Source organism: Vanellus vanellus (assembly GCF_965231255.1).
Source record: "Vanellus vanellus genome assembly, chromosome: 4".
In the NCBI taxonomy this organism is placed as follows: domain Eukaryota; kingdom Metazoa; phylum Chordata; class Aves; order Charadriiformes; family Charadriidae; genus Vanellus; species Vanellus vanellus.
Window position 1 is genome coordinate 73300366 of NC_138909.1, and position 24728 is coordinate 73325093.

At 42.9% G+C, this 24728-nt stretch overlaps 1 protein-coding gene across 1 annotated transcript in view; it reads right to left on the reverse strand.

Annotated features, from left to right (window-relative positions):
- Positions 1-24728, reverse strand: part of SCFD2 (sec1 family domain containing 2) — a gene marked incomplete at its 5' end in the record, with an annotated part of 209598 nt that overhangs the window by 72663 nt on the left and 112207 nt on the right. The gene's annotated exons all lie outside the window — the stretch shown is intronic.

Genomic DNA, 24728 nt, shown 5'->3' on the forward strand with positions numbered 1-24728 from the left:
CCACACGCTGTCACAGCGACACATCTCAGGCTGTGAGGCAAAGGACTTGGCCAGGTAGACCTGGCTGTTGCTGAGGTTGGCTCATCCACCAGGCAGGATAAGTAGCCGAATTTGGGGAAGGGTTTTGTGCAATCTAAAGCTCTGCCCCGTACTGTCGTCCCCTCTCGTCTCAGAAACTTGTGACACCCCACGCAGACGCAGGCAGCCTTTACCACCAGCAGTCGGGATGCTAAGGTACCTCGTAGTCAAGCGTGCATTTGGGTTTGCACTAAAAATATAACGCCAACTTGCCTCTCTAATCTCTAATTTTGTAGCAGTGTTTTCCACAGATCGCACAACATATAAAAATTATTTTTCAGGTTTAAGTTGCCAATTTTTAATTAGCGAAGTCACCTTTAGCTCCTGTACTACAACCAGTAAAGTCTTGAAATGTACAGCTGATCATTTGTGTTTTATGCAGGTGACAGAAAAAGTCCTTAGAGGCAGGGCTTTTTGAGATTTAATTTTTACAAGCACCAGGGAACTTACTGAGATTGTAGAAAGCAATTACGTCAACAAAAATCTTGAAATGACCAAGTTCACCCGTTTCAGGAAGGGAACTATATTTTAGAAAACAGACTGAAAAAGCTAAGCAACTTTATATACAAGACTACACCCAAATCAAAACTACAAGGTAAAAAGACCTCAGAAAAGTTACTGTTTTTTAAAAGACACAAAACAAGACACAAGCATAAACGTCCCCTACCAAGCAGAAAACCTAGAAGAACAGAAGGAGATCCACTTGGCTAAATCGTGAGGTCTTCGCTGTCTTCAGAAACAAGAAGTCATGGGAAGTGCAACTCAGCTCAGACCACTACAGATGAAACACAGGTACACAGGGGCAAAACCAGAACACGCAAAGGTGCTTTTGATGTCCCCTGAGAGGGATGGCAAGAAAACATTTGAAGGAGGGAAAAGGGAAAGAGGAAAGGAAGGAAGGAAGGAATGTCAGGCAGATGACAACGAAAATTAAAGATATCATTATTAAATGCAAGGTAAATCTATCCACAGGTATTACTGAGAAGGTTAATGGGTTTGATGCCTTTTTGCTGAAGTCTTTGCTAGGAAAGATAACGTAATCAGATAGTTAAAATGATCACGGACAGCCTAGAGGAAAACCAGACTAGATAAGTTGAGATGTTTTCATGTCAGCTGGGCCAGATGAATTGCACCTGAGAGAATTTAGAGAAGTCAGTGAACTAATCTCAGACCCATTACGGGCTTTCTTTGAGGAGGCACAGGCAACGGCTGAAGTTTTCAAAGGCCAAAAGGAGACAAGCATAGTGCCTGTCTTTAGCAAGGGGAGCGCAGGAACAGGCCAGACTTAGAAACAGTGCCATACCGCTGCAGGAGAAGCAAGCCCCACGCTGGGAATTACAGACAGAAGCATCACGTGGGAGAAACACGAAATAATCCAGTCCTCTGCTCTGCAGGGATGACTCCGCTGCAGTATTGCTCCTCGTCGTGACCACTGCGCTTGAGGAAACACATGGAAAACTCGGAGAGAGCCTGGAGCAAAGCACCCGAAATCATGGCAGGGCTAGCAAAACCAAGAATAAGAGCCCTGGGTTTGTTTAGTCTGGGGCAGAGAAGACAGGAAGGAACAGGGGAGCATTCTTCAAATACTCTTCTCAGTCACCTTTTACCTAATGGATCCTTCTATGGCCACTGAGGTGGGGGTTAAGTTGCAGGAAGATTTAAGATACTGGATGTTAGGAGAAACTTTTGCAGTGAGGGCAGTTAAGCGCTTGATTCTCTAGGGAAGTTTTAGGGGTTCATGGACAGTTTTTAAGAACCGGGCAGACAAACGTCTGGTAGGAAGGGCTTAGGTAGAACTGATCCTGCCCGGGGTCGCGGGATGCACTGAGGGATGTTTCAGGGTCCTGTCAGACTCCTCCTGTAGTGCATAAAGCCTGGGACTTGGGGGCACGATTCCCTCTCCCTCTGTACACATACATAGATATAAATGCCCTGCCCGGTAAACTCTCTAACGGATGTATCAGTATGCAAACGCAGCTCTCTTCTATGCCTCCTCAATCCCACTCATAGACCTTAACCATGTCAGACAGTGGAGAACAAGGAACTCCGGCCATTCCTTTACATTATCGGTGGGAAAGGACATCAGATTGCAGCTAGGATTTCTCCCAACGATGACCAACCTGCCCTAAATGGAAAAGGAACATGATATGCCAGACGCGGCGATGTCTAATACTTCCAGATGTGCTCCCAGTGAACTTGGCAGTAAAAATCTGGTAAAAATTTGTCGATGCTGTAATCTAGCTAGGGGATTTGTTGTAATGAGGAATAACTTTTACAGAATGTTCTTGGTCCAACCTGACACGTTGATAAGCACAGGGTACAGCAAGAACGCTTGTCCCGCCTGTTTCAAGTTTGGCTGCACGCAATGAGGACCCACTTCAGCTTGGAAAATCATTTAAAGGGCGCAATTACATTTTTGCTTCATATACTAAGAGAATGGGGTAGGAGATATGATCACGTAAGATGGTTCTGGAACGGAAGGTATGCCCAAGCTTGTTTCTCTTATGCCAGAAGACTCTCCCATCCCCAAAGCAGTCCACCAACTAGGAAGGCGAAAGATGATGCAAAAGTCACTTCCATTCAACCAAGTCATTCCTCATCATGTTTTGCCTCTGTCTCTACTTCTTAAGAGCTAAAGCCCGAAATTGCATCCAGTGTATTTCCATTCTCCATTTGGGGAATTTTGCGATATAGAAAGACTTTTTTTCTTGTTGTATGAAGAGTTTTGGTCAGGGAAAGAAAATAAAACCAGGGACACACTGATTTTCATACATGTATATGTACGTAAGGTAGAAGGCACAAACTTACGGACATGAAGGAAGGAAAGTTCCACCAAAGTAGCTAGTCTTTCCTTTTTGCCAATAAATACAACAACAGGGAGCAGGACGAACAAAAGGATGCGTGTCTGACACAGGTGGGCTATCTGAAACCTTTCATTTCAAGTCAGAGGTAGCCATCTCCTGCTAGAGAAACTCTTATGGCAGTGGGAAAAGCGTTTTGGTTTTCTCATTGGGAGAGGGAGCCGATTCTCAGGAGAATCCTCAATCTCACTAATTCTTTAAAAAAACAACAAGAATGGAGCTCTTAAACTGAGAAAAAAAGGAGCAGAATGTGTTTTTTAGCTCATGGTAGATGGCAGCATTCTCTAAGGATGGTGACCATACACAGACCCACAGAGGTAACCAAAATTATAGGACAAATTCTCAGCTGGATTAGAACAACACAGATGCTCCATAGTTATATGGAGCTACACCAGTTTATCCCTGTTAAGAAATTGCCATTTGTTCACGATTGACGTACCCGTCCACCCAAGAGCATCAAGACATTCAGATCCCGCGTTGACAGCTCCAAAGATAAATGGAAATTGGGCTTTTTACTTGAAAGCTCATCATAATTACTTACTACTTATGCAGCATCAATAGCATGTACTTTGGGACTCAACAAAAACTGTCTAGAAGTCAAGCCTCAAGATCAGAAACTCCCTATTGCTGTTGTCATTCTAGTAGGTGAGCACAGCTGTAGCCTCTCTCTTTTCAGTGTAATTACATCTGTAAACATAGAGCATAGAGTAGCGTAAGACCATTTCTAATGGTAGGCTTTGTGCCCCAGCTTGCTATGTAATGAAGCGAAATTAATACAGAAATGTTTTTGGAAATGTAAGTAGCCTGACGGGAAAACAAACATTTTCAGTATCTATAAATCTTAAACTGGGATCAGGCTGGAAGTTTAAGAAAGCGCTTGAGAGACAAACGAACCAAGCTACTTGGAGCACAGCTGCCGACCCTATTGTAAGCAAGACTTGTCAGGTGATACAAATTGCCAGAGCCATTGTGGAGGAATAAAACAAGATACTGAAGACCAAAGAGAAAAAGCTGAAACCGATATGTTTTTCAAACCACAAAGCACACAGCTCCTTTGAATTGCTCTGACCTGGCTCAACTGACCTTGAAGGGCTGAGGATTTGAAATTGCGCAAGTGGGAGATGGAGAGGGACGGATTCCCTATTCACTCTGGACCAATTATGAAAGCACTTTTTCTTCCTCCCACCTCTTTCTTTTAGCTATTCTCGGAACAAACTGCCTTTCTCATATTCTTGCCAAAAAATAATGAATAACGTGCACGCCAAAGCCAATAATTAGCACATACAAGCAAAATCACAGAAAACGCGCATCCTTTTAATGGGTGGGCCTGACTGAACAGGTGCTGTTCCCCTCGTAGTTAGTCAGATACGGAAAATAGCACTGGCATTCGCTGTATCGGTAGATGTTAGTATTCCAGTGCTCAAAACAACACAGTGGATTGGGTATACCTAGTTTTCCATGTTTCAAACTACACAAGACCTTCCAGGCCACTAAACCTCTTCAGGGGAGAGGAACGGCTGCAACCCAACATCTGCCAACGGACAAGAAGAAGGTGCTTTCTGCCATAATTATCAGTTGTTAACCTCATTGCCCGCACTACCTTTTCCAATAGTTCAGACTGAAATATCTGCATGTTTTAATACACTTATTTTTTATTTTTGTTAGCACAAAATATTTTCTGACAGGTGATGCCATTTTTAGCCTCAATTTTTTTTCAACATACGCTTTAAAGGTGGGAGGAATGACTAACATGAATTTTGTAAGCTTTTGGTGCCCAGCATGTAGTGTTTTAATACAGTCTGGATGTCTACAGCTTGGAGACAAGAGCCTATCTTTGGAGGCTCTGGATTTTCACACAGTTTGCAAACTTCACTAGCTCAAGACACGGAAGCTGTAGGATCTTTTCCTTCTCTACAGATTACCAAAACAGTACTTGTGGCATCACATCATCACTGCTGTGACTGCAAGAAAATGCACACTGGCATTTGGCAGGAAAAAGCTGCTTAGCTTTCAATCAAGAGGATTTACATATCTCTCTGAAGAGCTGGATTTTGGTACACGAATCATTTATTCCCACTTTTAGCAATTTACAGGTGAGGAAGATGGGTGGGAGTAAACATCATCTATCTTTAAGGCTGCCAAAATAAAGATGACACAACGGGTACCGAATTAATGAATACTTGTAGTAGTTCTCAGCAAGGGGGGATACAAATATGTGAGCATTAAGCTGACTTTAAAAAGTAATGACATCCAGCTCTGGTAACGCAGTGATGTGTACGTATGTCTCAAATGTCAGACTTGTACAGAGTAAAGTTTTGAAGAGGCTCTGAATGCAGAGAGGGAGAAAGCTGTAGAAACAAAGAAGATGAGCTCATGGTCTGAGGGAGCGAGAGACAGCAAGAGAACTTTCACAATGACACCGCTGATACAAAAAATAGCCCATACTAGTGTAAGAAGTAATCTTCCACTTGACAGAATATGGAGAAAGGCATTCTTAATATTTCAGGTAAAACCACTTCTCTCCTTTATGAGAACATCATAGTTTTAAAAGTTGCTCTATTATAATGACCTTCTCTTTAAGCCACAATACTTCCCCATTTCCCGGGAAAAAAAATCTGTGCTCCTTTTGCCTTGCCACTTATAAATCAGAGAATATCCATCTCCATTACACTACCATTGTCATCACAAGATCCACCCCTAGCTCAGCAAATATTTTACAGCTCCGATTGCTGGAAAACAGGATGGTATATCAGGGAAGGATCAGTCCGAAAAGAGCAGGTCTTTCATTTCCTTGGACTGGCCATGACCAGACAAAGGCACCAGACCGGGCTTAGCTGTGCTTTGGTCCAGTGGGGTCTTCTTATTTCCCTGGGGCTCTGAATCGTTTCCATTAAGAAGAAAACAAAATCAGAATGCACCTTCCCTTTATGGCTGTACAGCTTTGGCATTTCTTTTAATACTTCTTGCAGTATTGTCTTTAAGTATATGTTTTACAACAATAATTTTAAACTACAGAAAATTCTACAAATACGTAAAAGTGCTGAGTTCAGATGTTCATAAAACCTGACTCACTAAATTCCCGAGTAAGAACAACACATGTTTTCCATTTGCTTCTGTGCTACTGTATTTATTTAGCTCCCCTTCCTTGTAAGAGCAAAATTCAAAAGGAAAAGGGCATGCACGGTACAACCAGGCAGCAAATCATGAGAACTGGATTTTTATCAGAACAAGTCTCCTTTACTTGAGTAGTTTTAATACCACCATTTCTTTATGAAAGAAAACCTTAAACACATCAAAGTTCTGAAAGCAACTGACCTTTCTGAAGTTCTTCAAGTACTAATATTAAAATAATGGAGTAAACCCAACTCTTCCATAAAGCAAAAACAAGACTATGAGTTGGGTTTGACACATTATCTGTGTGTTTTTAGCTTACGGCAAGGTCAACATCAAGTGAAAGAAAATGATGAATCCTGGGTGGGGGGCGGGAACGCCGTAAAGGCATCTGGCCTAGCTATCTGTGGTTAAAGCAATTTAATTACTTAAGGGTGTTGTGTAGTCAGCCAGTCTCTACGGCATGGACTAGCAATCAATTATTTCCCTTCATGGCATTTTTATCATGCATTTTTGTATTTTGGTATAAAAAGAAAACATAGATTTTGCACTAACATTTTTCAAGTGATATATTAAGCATTTTTGACATGCTCAGGCAAGCATGAACATAAATAAATTCGCCGTTGCCATAAATTTAAAGAAAAAGTAAGTGAATTTTGATTGCATGATGGAATTTTGGTTATGCAAATACGTTTGTTTCAATGATATGTTTTGATTAATTCAAAATATGCCCCATTTAAAGCTCTGGCCTCATATGCAAAATACTCGTAAAGGCTTCTTACATACACATGCTTCCCAAGGTCTAGAAATAAAGCCTTCCTCGCCTCCCTCCATCCCCAACTTCAGCCTCTCCCACCCCACCCTCTCATCCATTCAGCTCTCTGCCACTGCCAAGGTCTGGGGAAAGCATGGGAAAGGGGATGCTTTGCGTGGAGAGGCTGGGAGGTCACCCAGACCGTGATTGCTCCCGAGCGGTGCGCTCTGCTCTCAGGCTCCTTGTCTTCAGGCAGCGGGGTGGTCGGCTTCAGCACCCTGTCCCACTCCAGCCGCTGAGCGAGGCAGCCAATGTTCCTATCAGCGTGAGCCAACTGTTCGAAAAGGACGGCTTAAACTTTAGCAAAGGGCAGTCAGTAGAAATAAAAGCTGTAAAGCAGCGATACAATCACAGGGAATACCTCTTAGCAAAGACATTTTGCAACAATTAGTGAATTATTTGGAGACGCATAAGGTGTGCATCATCAGCCACCTGCTATCGCAGTGACCAGGGGATACTGCATCTCTAGTACCGTCTGCTTACAAGTCAAGTCTGTCGTTTCATTGATTCACTTTTTTTTCTCAGGTGTTAATAGCACAACCATTAACATCAGAACACAACCAGCACTGACAACGAAGAGGCACGTCGGCTTCGGATGCGCTAAACTGAGAAGTGCTAAGTTGCTGAGAGCATGCTGAGCTTTTTGATGATGGGTCCATTTTATAACACGGTTGCCTCAAGTATCACGGTCCTTGACACCGAGTAAGAGAGAAACATCACAAAAGCTAAACTCGCATTCTACTGTAGGAAACATTTAAGATTAACTTCACCCGGATTTATGGGTTTATAAAGAGTTGAACTGCACAGAACTACCCAAAGCTTTGCCTTAGAATATCAAGCATGTTTTACTTTTAGCTCAGAATGCCTACAGTGTCTAAAATGACAAAAGAGAATTCAAGTATTTATCCCTAACAGCAACATCAAATAGACTGAAAGGACGGGCGATATTAATATTTTAGAAACTTCTGAAATATCCAGTGAGAACGAAAATTTGTGCTGAAACTTGACCTTATATATTAGCATATAAAGCATGATACTGAAATCTGCCATTAGAAAGAGGTATTCATGTTATCGACATTAATGGCAGATTAACATCATAGCACCAGCTGTCAGAAACTGGAGGTGTTTGAGTCGAATTTTGTATCACTTCCATGGCCCTTTCGTGGCATGGGAACATCTAAGGGCTAAACACTGAACTTCTATTTTCATCTTTATGCAAGATGCTATCGCTGGCAAAGCTGCAGCGAAAAGAAAACTCCTCTTATAACCTCGATTTAACTTCAGACGGATGTGCATGGTACAAAGCCAGTGAAGTGATAAATAGTTTCTGGCAGCTCACCCTTCCTACCTTGAGTAGCGTTACAGTTTATCATCGGGGCTGGCCATTCAGCACAGGAAACAGGGGAAGCAGTGTCATGGTGTCTCAGGCGATATTCACAGCTACTTCATAGAAACCCTTGGCAAACAGTCAGCCAGTACTAAAAAGCATAAAAAGTGGCTTTATTTTGCAAACAGATATATCTCAAAAAGGATCCGCTAGGAAGCCCAGGAGAGGGGAAGCCTCGGCTGGGGTTAAAATAGCTGGTTTATTCGCTTCTTCGCAGAGCACAATAGCCTTACTGATCCGTTCCACCAGTCGTTTGCTAATTTTGCACCTTGGAAATGAGTATGGACGCACATACAAATTACCATTTGCAGCAAAGGCATGTGAAATGGCTATTTCTTAAAGCAAATCCCAAAGAAAACATTTTAACGATCTTATTACTATTGGTAACAGCTTCTTTTGACAATATTGTAACTGAAGAGCCCAATTCTGCAACCATTACTGCCAATAACTCGCAGCAGCACGCTACTTCAGTTGACAGTTTGCAAGAATGCGCCTGAACTCCAGTTGCAGAAAAGGATCTCCAGGAATCTGCAAGGTTGTCACTCTCCCAAAAACGAAAAAAGAGGGATTCATAAAAATACTCTCTCTTCTCTCCAGTGCTAGCCCTTAGCAAAATAACAACATTCAGAAAATCGCCCAGCAAACGACTTGACAAGTGGAAGTACGGCTGACGATGCTTTTCCCAGATCTCAGGCTGTTCTTCTTTTTACCAGAGATTTTTAGACGGCAACACTAATTCGAGGAGTTAATAAAAAAAAAAAAAAATTAAGTTAATGTCATAGGCTAAATGACCCCTGCTGTAATGCCACTCAAATCAGTCTAATAGCTCCAAGAACTGATTGGTGCCCATGTGTTTAACATTTGTTACTTGAACAAAGAATAAAAAAGGTGCCAAATTTCTTGACACTTTAATTCTAATTAAACCAACTATAGTGCGAGCCGTTACATCTGCAGGATTCCTCATGGAAAGAACACATCATGTACAGCATAATGAGTATCAAATGCTGTAAAAATGCACAATAACCTTTGTAGTGCAGAACTTAGGGATTGGCTGCTCATTTGTAAAATATCTGACCCTTCTCCCCTTCCCGAATCCAAGACTTGTCTTCTGCACTGAAAATTACAATTAAGTGAAGGGAAAGTAAATAAATTTATTGACCAAATAATCTCATTTTGTTTCTGACAAAAATAAATTCCTAATGGAGACAGAAAAATGCAGCTCAATTTCACGACCGTAAACACTGTTCAATAACGCGTGGCATAAGACAGAGTCAAGCCAGTGTTGCGCGATTCTGCTCTTTGCAGAAGGCCCACCATCAGATCACACCTAACGCTCAGAGCCCCCAAAGGGACTGCTTATAAGCTGACAGTAAGGAACATCGTGATAGGAAAAATGTCGGGAAGGCATGATCCAGCATAGGTCTGTGCTTGTACCTTGACTTCATGGTCCATTCTGCACTCTGTCCCACAAGGGTCCCTCTATGCCACCTTCTGACAAAGAGACAAAGCCCCACATAGGTTCAGTGCTGTTACAAACACCGTTACTGTCACCAGCAAAACTCTGGGAGGTCCCAAAGCCGTGTTCCAGTTCCTGGGTCAAGCTGCGTGTCACCATGTCTATTATTTCAGCTGCTTCCTCATCATCTACAGTCCCTACTCAAGGCGATAGCCTCAGATGCCAATGCCTGACAGACGGCTTTGTTCCTTTCCAACCTACAAACCCTTTGCCAAAGCTCTCTACAGTTTGAAGTGCCTGTGCTGGATGCCTTTCCTGGGTCAGCAGAAATACGGTTGCCCACCCTCTTGCTCAGGGCTGAAGTGCTAGCTCTACAAAATCACCCACATCATTAATGTCCTGCTTCACAGAACCACAGAATGATTTGGGTTGGAAGGGACCTTCAAAGACCATCTAGTCCAACCCCCCTGCCATAAGCATGGACATCTTTCGCTAGATCGGGTTGCTCAAAGCCCTGCTCAACCTGACCTTGAACTCTTCCAATGATGGGGCATCCAGAACTTCATCACTAGTCTGAACTAGACTGAACATTGCCCATTTTAGACCTCAGAGAGCACTGTTGGAGGAAGTTCTACCTTTGACAGGACGGAAAGAAAAGTTTTGTAGCAGGTTTTTTTTGCCTTTCTATGCAGGGAAATTGTAAAGTTGCCTGGGGACGGTAATGTTAGATGTTCTTGGAGAGCAGATTAATGGCCAGCATGTAGGTGAGACTGTCAAAGGCATGTGATAAATGACTGCGTCGCATGACTACAACTTGTCATGAGACTGTCAGCACTCTAGAATATCCAGTGTACAGGACTGTAACGGATATATTATTTTACACAGATATACACACCCTGCCCTTACACTAGATAAATATGATAAATAAAGTAGGAGATCATTGTACTCCTTTTTTTTTTCATTCAGTAACAGGCTAAATGAGAGGCTATACACAGAATCAGTTAACCACTCTAAGACTGCTGTTGCCATCATAACAGAGCGTATTTTTAAAGTCGAAGGGTAGACCACAATGAAATTCTACGCCTGGTAAATAAAGGATTTCATACACAATCTATTTTTCTTTGGAAACTGGAAATGTCATTATCAGCACGATCTGAAGTATGCGTGTCTCTGTGTGTACAGATGCACACATACGGACACATTTTAATGCTTAGAATAATGTAACTGATCACTTTCCAGACAGGAACATGTGGCTCCCTTCCTTGCTGCGTGTCACGCAGCCAAGCAATGAATCTAGACGGGCTTCCTACTAGGAGGTTTGGGTTTCTTTTTTTTTTTAGAAGTGCCTATGTTTAGAGAATATTTTTGCAATAGGAAAATGGCTGTAACTAACTGGAGAAACACAACACTTTTTGAAGACGACATCAAATTAGTCATTGCTATTAAAGTCAGGTAGTGGAGCAATCAAGCAGGAAGGCACATGAATTTAGTTGTTGGCTGTACATAGCATGTATACCATACAGTTATAGAAAGAAGTCTTCCTTCTGGTAATCTTCTAACATGCTGTAACTCATATATTTGAGAACGATGACAAGATTTGAGACACCTCCAAACTACAGACCAAAAAATGCACCCAACCCGACTTGGCTATGAGATTATCCATACTTCTTTCAGCAGACATTTTTTTTTAACTTCCAGCTTTCAACAGAGGTTAACATAGAAAAAAAAGCACAGCATCATCCCAATCCTTTTTTACTAGTCTAAAAGATAACGTTTGCCCTTGCTGATGCACATTTTTAAAGAGAACAGGGCAGGTTTTCATTGGCCTGGGAACTGGAACTTTTACTAAATGGGCGGACGTGGAAACTATTTCACAAACACAGGAACCATCCCAGCTCCTGAAGCGAATGGGTGGAGAAGTCTACCGAAACACCGCACGCAGCGGGTGAAACCCTAGCTCCGTATCGGTCAACGAAGAGCTCTGCCATTGGCTTCAGGGCTGGGACATCGCACTGCTCCACTCCACGCTTTTCTTTTGAAAATAAGGTGTTGTGATGCTCTCCAGTCTTTGTTAGTGAAGTTAGTCATTAGGGTCTTTCGCTGTTCGATGTACATTCCCCTTTTCTCCTAATATTTTAGCAATTTGTTTCAGTAACGCCTCTGTATCTGACATTTATTAGAGCACAAATCTATGTTAGATACTTGCTAGCTCATCAGGGCCAGCAGCAGACTACTCGAGTCAGCTTGACAAACAGCCAGAGTTCAGAGTCTTTCCATAAATAATGACTTTGTCTTGTCAGTTGTTTTGGCCTCCGCCGTACAGCAACGCGTTTCCAGAGCAGATGGAGCCGCTCTCGGCTGCCATCCCCCGTCTTCTGAACTTCCTGTTCTCTGCATGGTTCTCATCAGCGCCCGTCCCGCAGAGAACACCTACTTCATAAAGCTGAAATACGTCTTTTTCACAGCAGAAAGTGGATGAGTGTTTTCTGTGGTTATAGAATTAAAAAAAAAACAAACACCAAACCTGCATTTGAATGAAAGTTTTAACCACCCTGAAAGATATGCTTTGTTTCAGTTCAAAAAACCCCCCTAATCTGAGCTTCAAATGGGCTTAAATTCTATGACAGATTATTCAGAAAATTTCTCTTTCATGTAAAAATGCTTTTATGATCCTTAATTCTTGATCACATACATATTATTGCAGCCACTCTTATTATTAACTTGTGCATTCATAAAAATATTTATTAGTTTCTTCTGTCTTATAATTCTGAGGGCTGATTTGCACAGTGGTGTCCAAAGCGACCTTGAAAGTTAAAAAATGCATCAATTCTCTGCAAAACCACCTCCCCTGCTGTCACAGTACATTGTGTGCATTGTGCGATTCCCATACACAGCTGCTCGCAATTCTAACAGCTACGTTTTAGATGCTGCTTTGCAAAGTCTCCTTCTTTCAGTGCCCTTAGAAGTTAAATGTGTGGAGGATCCAATTAAAAATACTGTGTATTTGTGGAATTATCCATTAAATGGAAGTTGTAAAGATGCTTATATTTACAACAGCTATGCTTCCTTACAGAGTTTAAAGACAGATGTGTAGCCAAGCCTAGCTATGACCCTAGACAAAATTAGTTTGAGGAAAAAAAATGCCAAAGACTTATACTTCCTAAATCTTTCAGTCTCGGGGTTCCCAGCTCTCATTGCTTTGATGTGCGGAAGGGAGTCACTCCTTTTTCTTACTCCAACATGTAACAAACCCACTTTGTGTGGCACAGGATCATCACACTGGATGGATGGTTCGAGCAGACCTGGCCAGATGATGTTGCGCAGTCGTGGCACGTAATCCAGGCACGCGCACACATGGCTCCCATATTTCAGTAAAAAAAGTCTCAACTACGCACCAGTCGATAAAGCAACACGTGCCGTGCAGCCCATCCATGGAGAATCCAGCGTGCTGGGGATGTGCCAGGACTATTCTGCATGCACAACATAAATGCACCGCATAGCTATTGCTGCACAGCTACTGTTTCAGCGGGAAAGAGAAGAAGATGGCATCAGGGAGTACTGAAACTCTTCCCTATTGCCCCAGCATGTTCTTTTGGTCTACTCCACATCGTTGCTGTTAAGTCCTCAATTTGGAAAGTCATGACGAAGGGAGGTCCCAATCAGACGGATCCTGGCAGCCAGGCAGACTCCGAGCATCCATCCTTGCGGGGAGGCTGAGCCACACCATCTTTGCTGGAGCCAGAGCCGTGAAGATGGAAGTGGACAGGGCATGCTTGGCAGACTTTGCAACTATGCTGCAGACTAATTAATTTTGTTCATCTCACTTTACAATCACTCTGAACAACACCTTTTGGATTGCATTATAACGACGGCTTCTAGCTGTTGCTGAAGCACTATCAATCATTGGTGCAATCTATATGTTCCCTAGATGTAATGATGCTGTAAAGACGGCAAAACACTTCATTTGCCCTTTTGTTTGAAAGCAAGGCATAGACAGGAGAATCTATATGCGCCGATAGGGAATGTGCCCATTTCAAAGTGGATCCTGTTCTGACTACTTTTTTTACTGCATTTATGATGAGCATTTGAAAAATGCAATAATTTTGTTGGTGATAGAAAATAGGAGCCCCTTCTCATCTTGACTAGTAATGATTTCTCAAAGAGAATCTTTGACAGTAATTTTTGGTAGATGTCAAATAATAAAAGCTTTTCATTGTTCAAATGCATGGGTTTAATAACATAATAAATAGTTGAGGCCATGAGAGGCGAGCAGGGCTTCATAAAGGAAAGCCTTTCATCACCTGAGTGCTTCAAATGAGCTAAGAGTAAATTCACAAGAAATGCAGTTTTATATTAACAGTTAAGCACAGTAGGGTCAATCCCTTTCTTTACACTTATGAAATAATCTGCTTAGCCATTTTAGTGTAAGAAGTAGATTTTCCCGCTCCCAAGGTTCTCCATTACTGTACTGCAACCTACAGCACAGTGCAAGGTACAGACTTACACACAGGACGCTCTTCCCGCAGGGCAGCAATGCACTTTGAGGGTCATGCTTTTTGACCCGGGTAGCAAAAGTCTGTACGGGAATACCAACACTGCTTTAGCAAATCCTACAGACTGGCTGTGCACGTTGCATTGCAGGACGTGAAAGCGTTTCTCCTACCCCAGCCCCAGGGGGACCAGCATCTGGTGGGGGTAACTTCCTACCAGCTCCCTTGAGCAGGCGTTTTCACACACACAAAATGCTTCAGCAGCATGCATGAAAATAAGGCAACTGACTTTTTTCCCGTGGGAAAAGGGGGGTGTGGGTGTTCAGAACATTTGGAAGCACTGCTACTCAGTTTAAACTAAAAGAGGGTAGATCTAGATTAGGTATTAGGAAGAAATTGTTTACTGTGAAGGTGGTGAGACACTGGCACAGCTTGCCCAGAGAAGTTGTGGATGCCCCATCCCTGGAAGCGTTCAAGGTCAGGTTGGATGGGGCTTTGAGCAACCTGATCTAGTGAAAGATGTCCCTGCCCATGGCAGGAGGGGTGGACTGACCTTTGATGGTCCCTTCTAACCTAAGCCATTCTATGATTCTACTCAATTCTCTTATGACAGTAATGTCACCCAAGCGACTTCACTAAGGCACTCTACTTGGATGGAAAGACAAACTGAGCAATGTATACACATTTCCTGCAGGGTCTCAAATGGATATGCTTTGCTTGAACAATTTGGAAAATGAAGTTGTCCTGTATCATTACCCCTACCTTCAGCATCCTTACTACAGATTTATATTTTAGGTAAGTTTTTATGACAGCTACGTTACAAACACTGCGCTGTTTGGAAGTATTTTGTTGAGCAAAAACATTCAAATGGAGGACTTATCAGACAGGACCAACTAAAGGACGAACTTGTCATGCTGCATTTCCCAGTGCCAAGACTGGTACTAGCAGGGCTGGGGAGCAGGAACTCCTCAGATGGAGTTTAAGCCCAGAAGTGATGAGAAGACTCCAGGCATCTTTCTTCTCTGTGCCCCTGGCAGAGGGCACGGAGCTGTCTCTGAATTTCCAAGGAATGGGAAGGGGATGTGGGAAGCTCTCCGTTACCTGTTTGAAACTGGTTTAGACTCTGTGGTAAACACATCAACAACTGCTATTCAAAAACTCAGCATAAATTTGATTATGGGTACCCGGGCAGCAATCTTTTAATGTAAACAGTTCTCATAGATGTATCACAGCTGGCTCCATGTCAAGAAACACATATAGAAGACCTATCCTCTGCAACCTAGAGAAGTGCTAGCTATATCTAAAGAAAAATCCTCCAGGATAATCCATGTATATCCATCAATTTAAATGGAAAGCTCTGATAAGCAATAATGAGAGATAAGATAATGATCTACTCTGCTGGGAAAAAAGGTAAATCTACCTCTATATCTGTATTTTAAGTACTATTTTAAACCATTTACCTAAAAGCTCAAAATCTACAAAGTATTTCTATATATTATAAAGGCCTACCAAGATGAGAACATCGGCATTTTTTTTTCCAAGACCTTATGAAAAAGATACTTGCCATTACTCAGAAACTTCCATTTTGCATTCCTCCTGTTTAATTTCTTTTTGCCAGCCTGTGGGGAAAATATGGCCAAATTCCATGTTTCCCATATTCTTGTTCTGAACAGTTCCTCCTTTTTGAATCACACCCTCCATATCACATTTTGGCCTTAACTTTCTCCAGCTCTCCTCTCTCCAGTTAGAGGTTTTATTTCTGTGCAGTGCTGCCATTCTGTAAGCATGGATCTATGGTGTGCGGACACCAAGCCGAGAACTCCCTCACCCCTAGAGCTGCTCGCCCTTTGAACCACGTTCAAAATCAAGTTTGGTACTGTGAGGTTACATGATAAAACCTCGTCTGCACACCCAAAAAGGAGCACAGAGAGATGATGGCAGGAAGAGGAGCCCAAATAATACCCTGCCCAGCTACTCCTAGGCCCATCATTGGGGCCATTGGCCCATCATTGGGGCCATCAGCCCATCAAAGGCACACCTGCACAAGGCCAGAGGAGCACAGGGGAACAATGGCAGGTGGGGAACCCAAATTGAGGACTCACAGGATGGGATTTATACATACATATGCTGTGTGTGCATGCAGATGCTGGGAATACGTCTTCAGCCTTGCTACTGGCTGGACCTGGGGACAGGAGCTGCAGCAGCCTCGCCTCTCTTGGGCTCTCAGAGCCAACACAACATATTTTCCCCTACAGGTATGACAAAATCTCTTCCTTTTTCTACTGGTAAATGCAATTTCGGAACAGAAAACAAATCAGAATGTACTTTAAAATGCCTAAAAGAGATGGCAGGAGAGATATTACAGCTCTTCTAAACCCCTGGATACTTTTTATTTAGCTTTCCAATACCTATTAGCCAACTTAGGAGCAGAAAAGACTGGAAAAGTCCTTCTTGACAATCAGCAGGCCCTTGTTATTAGTTTCTTCGTTTTGTAGGCCACCATACTGTAGAGTGCTACTTATTTGCTGAGCTCTGTTTGGAGAACAGGCTGCAAGAGGGAGACTGCTCCCTCTGACCTTCGTGCAGTTGCGCTACTACAGAGTTAGAAACTTGTTACTGGTTTCCCACATTGTTCATGATCAGGTTTATGCTATTTGTTTTTACTCCAGCAGTATCCTCTGGCAGACGCAGTCAACACTGCTATTTGCTTGGGTCTTGCCTCATAAGTGTATTTACAGAGACCTCCTCTCTTTGCCTTCGTTTTGCTATGCTACGTAATTCAAACTAGCTACTGCCCCCACCTGAGATACTCCTGCTTCGCTCCCTATTCTTACTGAGCATTCTTCTCCACCCTGTAAAATGCGTATGCCTCTTTAGCATCCAACAGCTCCTTCCCTGGCACCCATCAAAGCTCTCTTCTTAACTTGTTTCAGCTACAGTCAATTTTTCATGCATGTGGGCAAACAGAACCGGAGGAAATCTCCTAGCCCCAATTCCACAGCATTGATGCCGTGTCTGCCCAGCTGTAATTTGCTGCCCTGACATGCACCAACAACAGGCTGGAGTTCAGGATCACCTGGTTGTGACCCCTTGGTAGTAGACCACAGTGACTCTTTCCAGCCAAGAAAATGTTATTATTAGTCCCAACATGTATTTTGACCTATGAAATTTTACCTCATTTCTATTAGGCTTTGACATTGTCCAGTTTCTTTCTGCATGACAACGCACCTTCCCTGTACTGACAACTCAGGGCTACCAGCAACCTACATAAGCTCACCCCTAACATGTTAAAGCCATTTATGGGACCCTACAACCATCCTGAGCACCATCCTCAAAGAGCTTTTGCTCGTAACCTCCCTGGATCCTGACGACTTCCCTTTCAGCACGACCCACTGTCGCCTCCACATCCGTCAGTGCTTCGTTCACAAAACGAAGCCTTAAAAATAAGATCTGAAACGTGCACGAGCTCACAGCCATTCAGAACACAGAGTTCTTGCAATGACTTTCTAAATCATACCTGTTTTCTGAGAGTTTTCTCAGGCCTCTTTCTCAGGCACCGGGAACTGATGCTCCGTTTCTTTGACTGCTTTGTTGCAGAAGAGAAACTACACATAAATAAGTCAGTTCTAAACAGACATCGCTTTGAAGAGACTCTTCTCAAAACCGATCTAGCTGGCAGATACTGAAAGAATTACTACTTTGGCCATACTAAACACTAAATGCACCCTAAAAAACTAAACAGAAATATACACTTCTGGAAAGTGGTATAAACTACCAGATTGTTATCAGGGAGGAAGAAAGTTATCTGGAAGTGTCATTTATACTGACTTGAGAATAGTTATCGGGAATAAACAACGCAAGATCTGTTGCAGAACAAGCGTATCCTGTTCAGAAAAGCTATATAAGGAAGATTCTGTGCCCCAGCCACAGAGGCTATATTATCAACTCTTTATAGCGCACTTGAAATAGAGCCCTGTGTAGTTCTGGTCTGAAAGCCTCTGAAAACCTATTGAAATGAAGGACAGGGAGAGCTGAAGAGGCATCTTAATTAAACAGATTTGAAAAAATATCCTTCTTCCTTCAAATCATTCATGGACAAAGCAACCAGGCGTTCCTGTTTCGGCAAGAGTAGAATACTCGTGAGTTTTATTTCAGCCGTGACCCAAGGAACTCGGTCCTTTCACCTTGGTGCTGCAGAAGTACTCTGAATATGCTCTCCTTTCTTGTAAAAAACAAACAGGAAGAAAAAAGGGGAAAAAAATCTCTTTAAATGCCTGCCAACATACCTAGCACCCCAGCTTCACAGAGCAGCTTGCCTACTGCAAGGGTCTGCAAGAAATTGCACAGGGACCTGCAGCAATCAACTTAGGCTGTAAATTGCTTGCAGTAAAAAGACAGAGTAAAATGTAAACTTACTCTGCGGAAAGAGTAAAAGATAGGACCCACCCAACCGAAGCAACTAGCAGCTCTCTGATCAGTGTAAAATTCCCAAACCCTCATGACTTGGAGGATTCGGAAAGGCCACCTCGAATCAAGGACGATGCCCACCTGAGAGAGGAGAACCCACCGCTGCCCAAGCACCCCCCCGGCAAACGCCAGCCGCCCGGAACGAAGTTGGTGCCGAAAGTGAGATTTGGCATCCAAGTCCAGCCCACACCCCAAATTACAGCAGCAATTACTATCGCTGCATTTTACTCTTCAAGGTGGAAAAGCACTTTGGGGGAGAGCATTAATATTTACAGCCTGATGTAAGAGGAACTCAGAGTTCACACCGGCTTCTCAGTGACACACGGGTCCATGGTTAAGCCAAGTCTTTTGGCTCCTGCTTTGGTCCCCGCCTTTTCCAGCACGTTCGAAGTAGCGCCCAGCTAACTACCAGACACTGTCTAACCTCATCCCACAGCCGACAGGAGAAAACCTTTCCCCCTCTCCAGGCAAGTCGCACAGCGGTCTCGAGGAGACGTATTCATAATCATGCGTCTGCATAAAAATTAACTTTGCGGTAACATTCTCAGAGAAATATCAGCGCACTTGAACTTTTGATGTCAAAAAAAGTCGGGACACCTTAAATCCTGAACGAGCGCTCCAGCCCGGAGGTTTGTAAATACTGTTTAGGTGACCTGTGACATGAAGCAGATCAGAAGATTACTGGGGGAGGAATATCCTTTGAAGTGTCCAACTGTGAAATACGGCACTTTTATTTCTATTTCTACCACATCATAATTACTAAAGGAATATTTTTCATCTATATCTCTGATATAATTCAACTCTTTCTTTTTTTTTTTTTTATTTTGTTCTGGTATTTGAGGGTTTTTTCCTGCTGAAAGGGTGCTATCTTTAAAAATGTGACACCTGACCATCTGAAACACCAGCACGTGTTCCCTGCAACGTGACCGTTTGCAACACGATCCTGCAAAGTCTGCTCGGGAAAGAGCACGAGAAAGGAATTTAGCTTTAGATCCTGCCTTTGCAGAATCACCTCTTCCAGTCATGGGTGGACTTTCCAGGGCACATACCTTCGAGGAGGTATGTGAAAGTGCCCATGCGCACCATGCAACTGCGTGCATCTCCTGGCTTCACATTAGAAAATGGACATAAAAGCTGTACCTGAAATGACATCTCCATTGACAGCATTTAAACTGGCCGTCATTTTAATTTCAGCATCCCCATATTACAGGCAAATAACGACTTTGAACAAAATTCTTCATACAAAACCTCATGTTTTCAACTTTTTTTGTTTTTTTTCCCATGTCTCTTCCAAACTTTTCCAGATAACCCTGGTTCCTTATACGATCTTCCAGCTCTCCACTTCCCATTGCTTCATTTCTCTACCTTTTCTACTAATTTATGACAAGAGCTGAACATAATAAAGAGAAGGATGATTTCACTTGTAAATGTACATCTTGATTTATGCAAAATAACACCCTCAAAAAGGTGCTAATATTAAATTCATTTATCTGTCAACTGCTGCCCTAATCTCTTACTTGCAAAAAACCTAACCAGATGTTATTATCACTGGATACAGGACAAAGAGAGCGCTATGTGCTCTTTCCAATGCTTTCCACTTTGCATTTGTTCAGTGAAGTTCTGTAACCTGTTTTCTAACTGCGTAAGATTTTTCTGGAAATTATCATGACCTTTGATTTTTCTGGAACAATCTTTTTGCATTTTCAGGCAGAAGAAAGTGGGCTATGTATTGAGTAGCTCCCTCCTCCTCCTCCTCTCACCATGTCAGAACGCCCACCAGCCCATTGCAGATGATCCAGGTCTCTGATGGTTACCCTCCTGCCAGCAGGAGGAGCAGAAATTTATCTACAGTGCTGTTAAAAACCAGGGCGAGTTCCTGCATGGGTCATTGCTGCCTCCTGCAGTCCCCAGTGCCAGGCACTGCCCTCCCCCGCATCCCAGTGGTGTCCTGCCTGTGCTTACAGGGCTCAACAGCCATCTCCTCCTCCTGCCTTTACACCTCTCTCTTCAGCACTTCACCGTTTGGGTCAGTAGGAAAGTAAATCATAATTATACCCGCTTTCCTACGTTAGGTATGCTATCAGCCCCATCTGTTCCTTTGCTGAAGTAATTGTTTTCAGCGAGTTACATATGACTGTAACTCAGCTGCTCCTTCCTGAAATTCTTCCAGGAACCTTGGATGAACACCCTCCATCCCTAGTGACTTAGTGAAATGATGCTTCCCTCCCTGATTTATCTTTTTTTTCTTTTAAATGAATACCTCTCTCTGCTGGCAGCTGACCTTCATCACCTGCGCTGACAGTCATACGGAAAGCCCGTGATGATTTCCCCAAGAGGATGAATAAAAAGCGGGTATTAAAAAAAACTGCCTCCACCAACAGTTTTATTTACGTTGGATTTTTTTGCTTATTAAGATTGCCAATTGAGATTACCTTTTTTTTTTTCTTTTTTCAAAAAAGGGCTATACTTACATAATAACCTCCATTACTGTGCATTTGGTGCTGAACTTCCAAAGAACATCAAAGTACTGAACTGGCAGAAATCACTGGCTAAATCCTCGGGATCCAAGTTTTTTGAAGTATTCATCTTTTGGCAGCTGCAGCTTCTTCTGCAGGTGCAGGGAGAACATTTTCTTTAAGTCAGTTTATTCATCTAGCTCAATTCAAAGGCTAGTTCACTCAAAGCTGAGAAAATCTTTGGTTGCTAGATAGATACAGAGAACCAATTTCCAATTTACGGATAAAAACTAGATAGCAACGGATGAGGTCTAGTCAAGTGAAGCTTTCATGACATTATGATCCGTCAGTTCTATTATTAACAGGAAAAACTTGCATTTAAATTTATCGAAATGTCTTTGAAATCAGTTTTTTAAAAAGTCTTCGCACATTTAAGGAAGCTTTATATGATTGATTAAAAATAAATACTTTTTGCGCTTTTAAAATTTAATTTCGCATTTCATCCAGAGATTGGTATGATCTGTGGGCAAAACTTAATCTACCAAAAACATCGCAAATGGATTTTAAGCTATGTAGTTGCTTAAATAAACGTTGCTAGATATGACTTAACTGTCCGATTAACAAAATAAGTCTGACTATTGTGTTGAAGCAGTAGTCCCTGGTGGAGCAGCATAACCGACAGCTACTTAAAAAGAATAAAGTATGAAAAAATACAGCAAGGACTTAATCTAGCGCACCGACGGTACTGTGGTATTGCTTTTAGCAACCCCGTATTCCTGAGCTGGACATATAAAATATGCCACACTGATGCCATATAAAACTCCAAGACAGCCGGAATACCTGCCTTAAGGTACCATTGCTAATTGGTTCTCGTGCTGTACTTATTGGAGGTATGCGTTAAAAATGCGGTGCTTTGTGTTGAAAGGCAAAATGCAATTTGCGTCTAGACCATCTGCATTCCACAAAGTGTAAAAACGAGGCCTTCAACAGCACGAGATATCTCCCCGAGACAGCTCTCGGGGGACCAGGGGAGCTCCCCTCGGCACCACTTCCCGGCAGGAAGAGAGCAGAATGATGTAAGGGAGGTAGATTAGATTAAAACGCATAAAGGAGGGCGTATAAAGATATAACCGGTGCCCTTGGAGACAAATGCCGGCGAGTGCTGCGGGGATGGGGAGGGAAAAGGGAAGTGGGATTTAGCTCCCATCCAACAACACAACTGATTGCTCGTTAGGATGCATTTCTGCTATTACGAGGAGACAAATCTGCAGGACCACGATGGCACCAGCTACGTGCTGAAGGGCGCTGGAGGAGGACTGACACGACTGCTCCTATCCCCAGGAGGGTTCCCTGCTATTTTGTTTCACCGACAGCTCAACAACCAGGGGAAAGACTGAACAGAAAAAGCAGGAGGATGCCCTGGCGAAAGCTACGGAATCCATGAATTTGGCCGATAAAGCGCTAATCATGGGGCACGAAAGTTCATGAAACAAATGGTCGCTCCGGCTGCCCAGCAGCCAGGGTGATGGCAGGAGCCCTCACCCCTCCCAGAACCCTCCGGCACCTCAAACCGGCTCCCTCGGCCACGCTGGTACGAGCCGACAGACGAGCTGCACTGTAAACCACGTCAGGGAATTAATCCAAGCTAAAACCAACAGCAACCTGCTAAAACAATGTTGTAAAACCGCTCTTAGTCTCTGATGACCTACAGTGACCGGGAACTGGTACAGATTTCATTGCTTGTCCTTAGACTAATGGACAGAAAGAACCTAATTTCTGCTGAATTGTCCTATATATGGAAAGACCATTTTATTGTAGCTTCTCAAGAAAACTAGGCATGCATTTTACATTACTACGTTAATATTTATAATAATGAATAATGGTCATTTCATGGTGACCACTTGCTTTGTTTTTCTATGCTGACCTTTACATACAATGGCACTCGCTCATGGTGCAGCATTTGCCTGGGTAAAACTGAGCAACTTTATCTGAACAAATCATCGTTGTGCACATAAGTGAGAACATACACCACAAAGCTGCATGCACAATTTCAGGTATCAATCAAAAAAATCTGCTTCTCCCATTCTAAACCATGTAAACGCTTGTATTCGAGACCATCTTTAGAATAAAGACTGCTGTTTCTTATGAAGTGTGGAAGATGTCAAAGGCATCCAAGAAAAATGAGCCATTTACTTCTGTTTCCCTTTGGAAGAGAAAAAACAGAAGCGAGACACAGCTTGTAAAGAATGCAAATCGATTGTGTGAAGGAAATTATGAAACGAGCTAGAGGATAAGCCTGTGTTTGGAGGAAGATTTTCTTCTCTCCATCTATTCCCATGCAAAAATCCAGATAACGATGACTTTCAGGCCAGCAACACTCCCTTCTCACTTCTGTGCTAATAAGTACCTTCCTCTTTGATAAACAGGGTTGAGGAACAAAGCCCGTATTCACGGTGTGCACCTCTCCACTTGGATCACCAGCGCTGACCCCGCTCTCCACCCAACCCGGACACATGGAGGAAAGCACGGACCCCGCGGCTCAGCTTCTTCTCTTTGATAAGTCTGAACTTCAGATGTCCTCAGCGATGCCCCCCGAGAGCCTTGTGGCTTTATGATAAGCAGCCAGAAACCCGAGCTGAGACCCCCTCTGGGTGCATCTGCAAAACATCAGAGAAGCAATTTCTACCAGAGCTGAGACTGCAAGGGAGTACTTTGCCCACGGTGACCGAAAATTGTACCGAAGGACCTTCAGTGGTAATCCTTTCAAAGTAGCTGGTGAATCTTGCTCAAAAGCTCTTCAATGAAACCATTCCATCATCGGGACTGTTAAGCCAATTAAAAAAATCACAGGGACCTGACTCTCAGGGGTGAGGAGCACCAGCCTAACCAATCCCCACCCCTCGGCCAGTAGTAACAAACACCTTTTGAGAATTCCCCACCATCAAATATGAATTTCGGGCACCTAACATGAACAATTAACCACTAATTATCCCTGGAGGTGTTCAAGGCCAGGCTGGATGTGGCCTTGGGCAACCTGGTCTAGTGGGAGGTGTCCCTGCCCGTGGGGTTGGAACTCGATGATCTTCAAGGTCCCTTCCGACCTAAACCATTCTACGATTCTATGATTCTATAATAATACCACGGCACCTCTGCTACTGAACCGTATAAAGTGTAAGTAAAAGGCTTTGCCTAAACAGCCCGTTAGCAGCTGTTTCCTCAATCACTGCTATACCTTTTATACGGTATTTGATACCCTTTGGAAAAAATGTACCCAACAGCGGCAGGAGCATTGACGCAGGCATAAGCCAGCATGGTTATTTCTACCCTTCAACAGTAGCTCTGTTTTTATTAACCCAGACACAAACACAGGGGCTGATTAATCATAAAATGTCTGAAGTACAAATACTTTCTATCCTGTTTGTCAAGGGAATAATTTAGCACAGAACGAAACTGGAAAGCAGACAACAATTTAGCACAATGATATCCAATTCATTCCGTTCCCCGTTGATAATTCAAAAAAGCTTGTCTTTTAAAAATGAAACCAAACAAAATAAATTTTTAAGATGAATACCATTATCACATTTGAGTGGCTCACGCTTTTTCTTGCT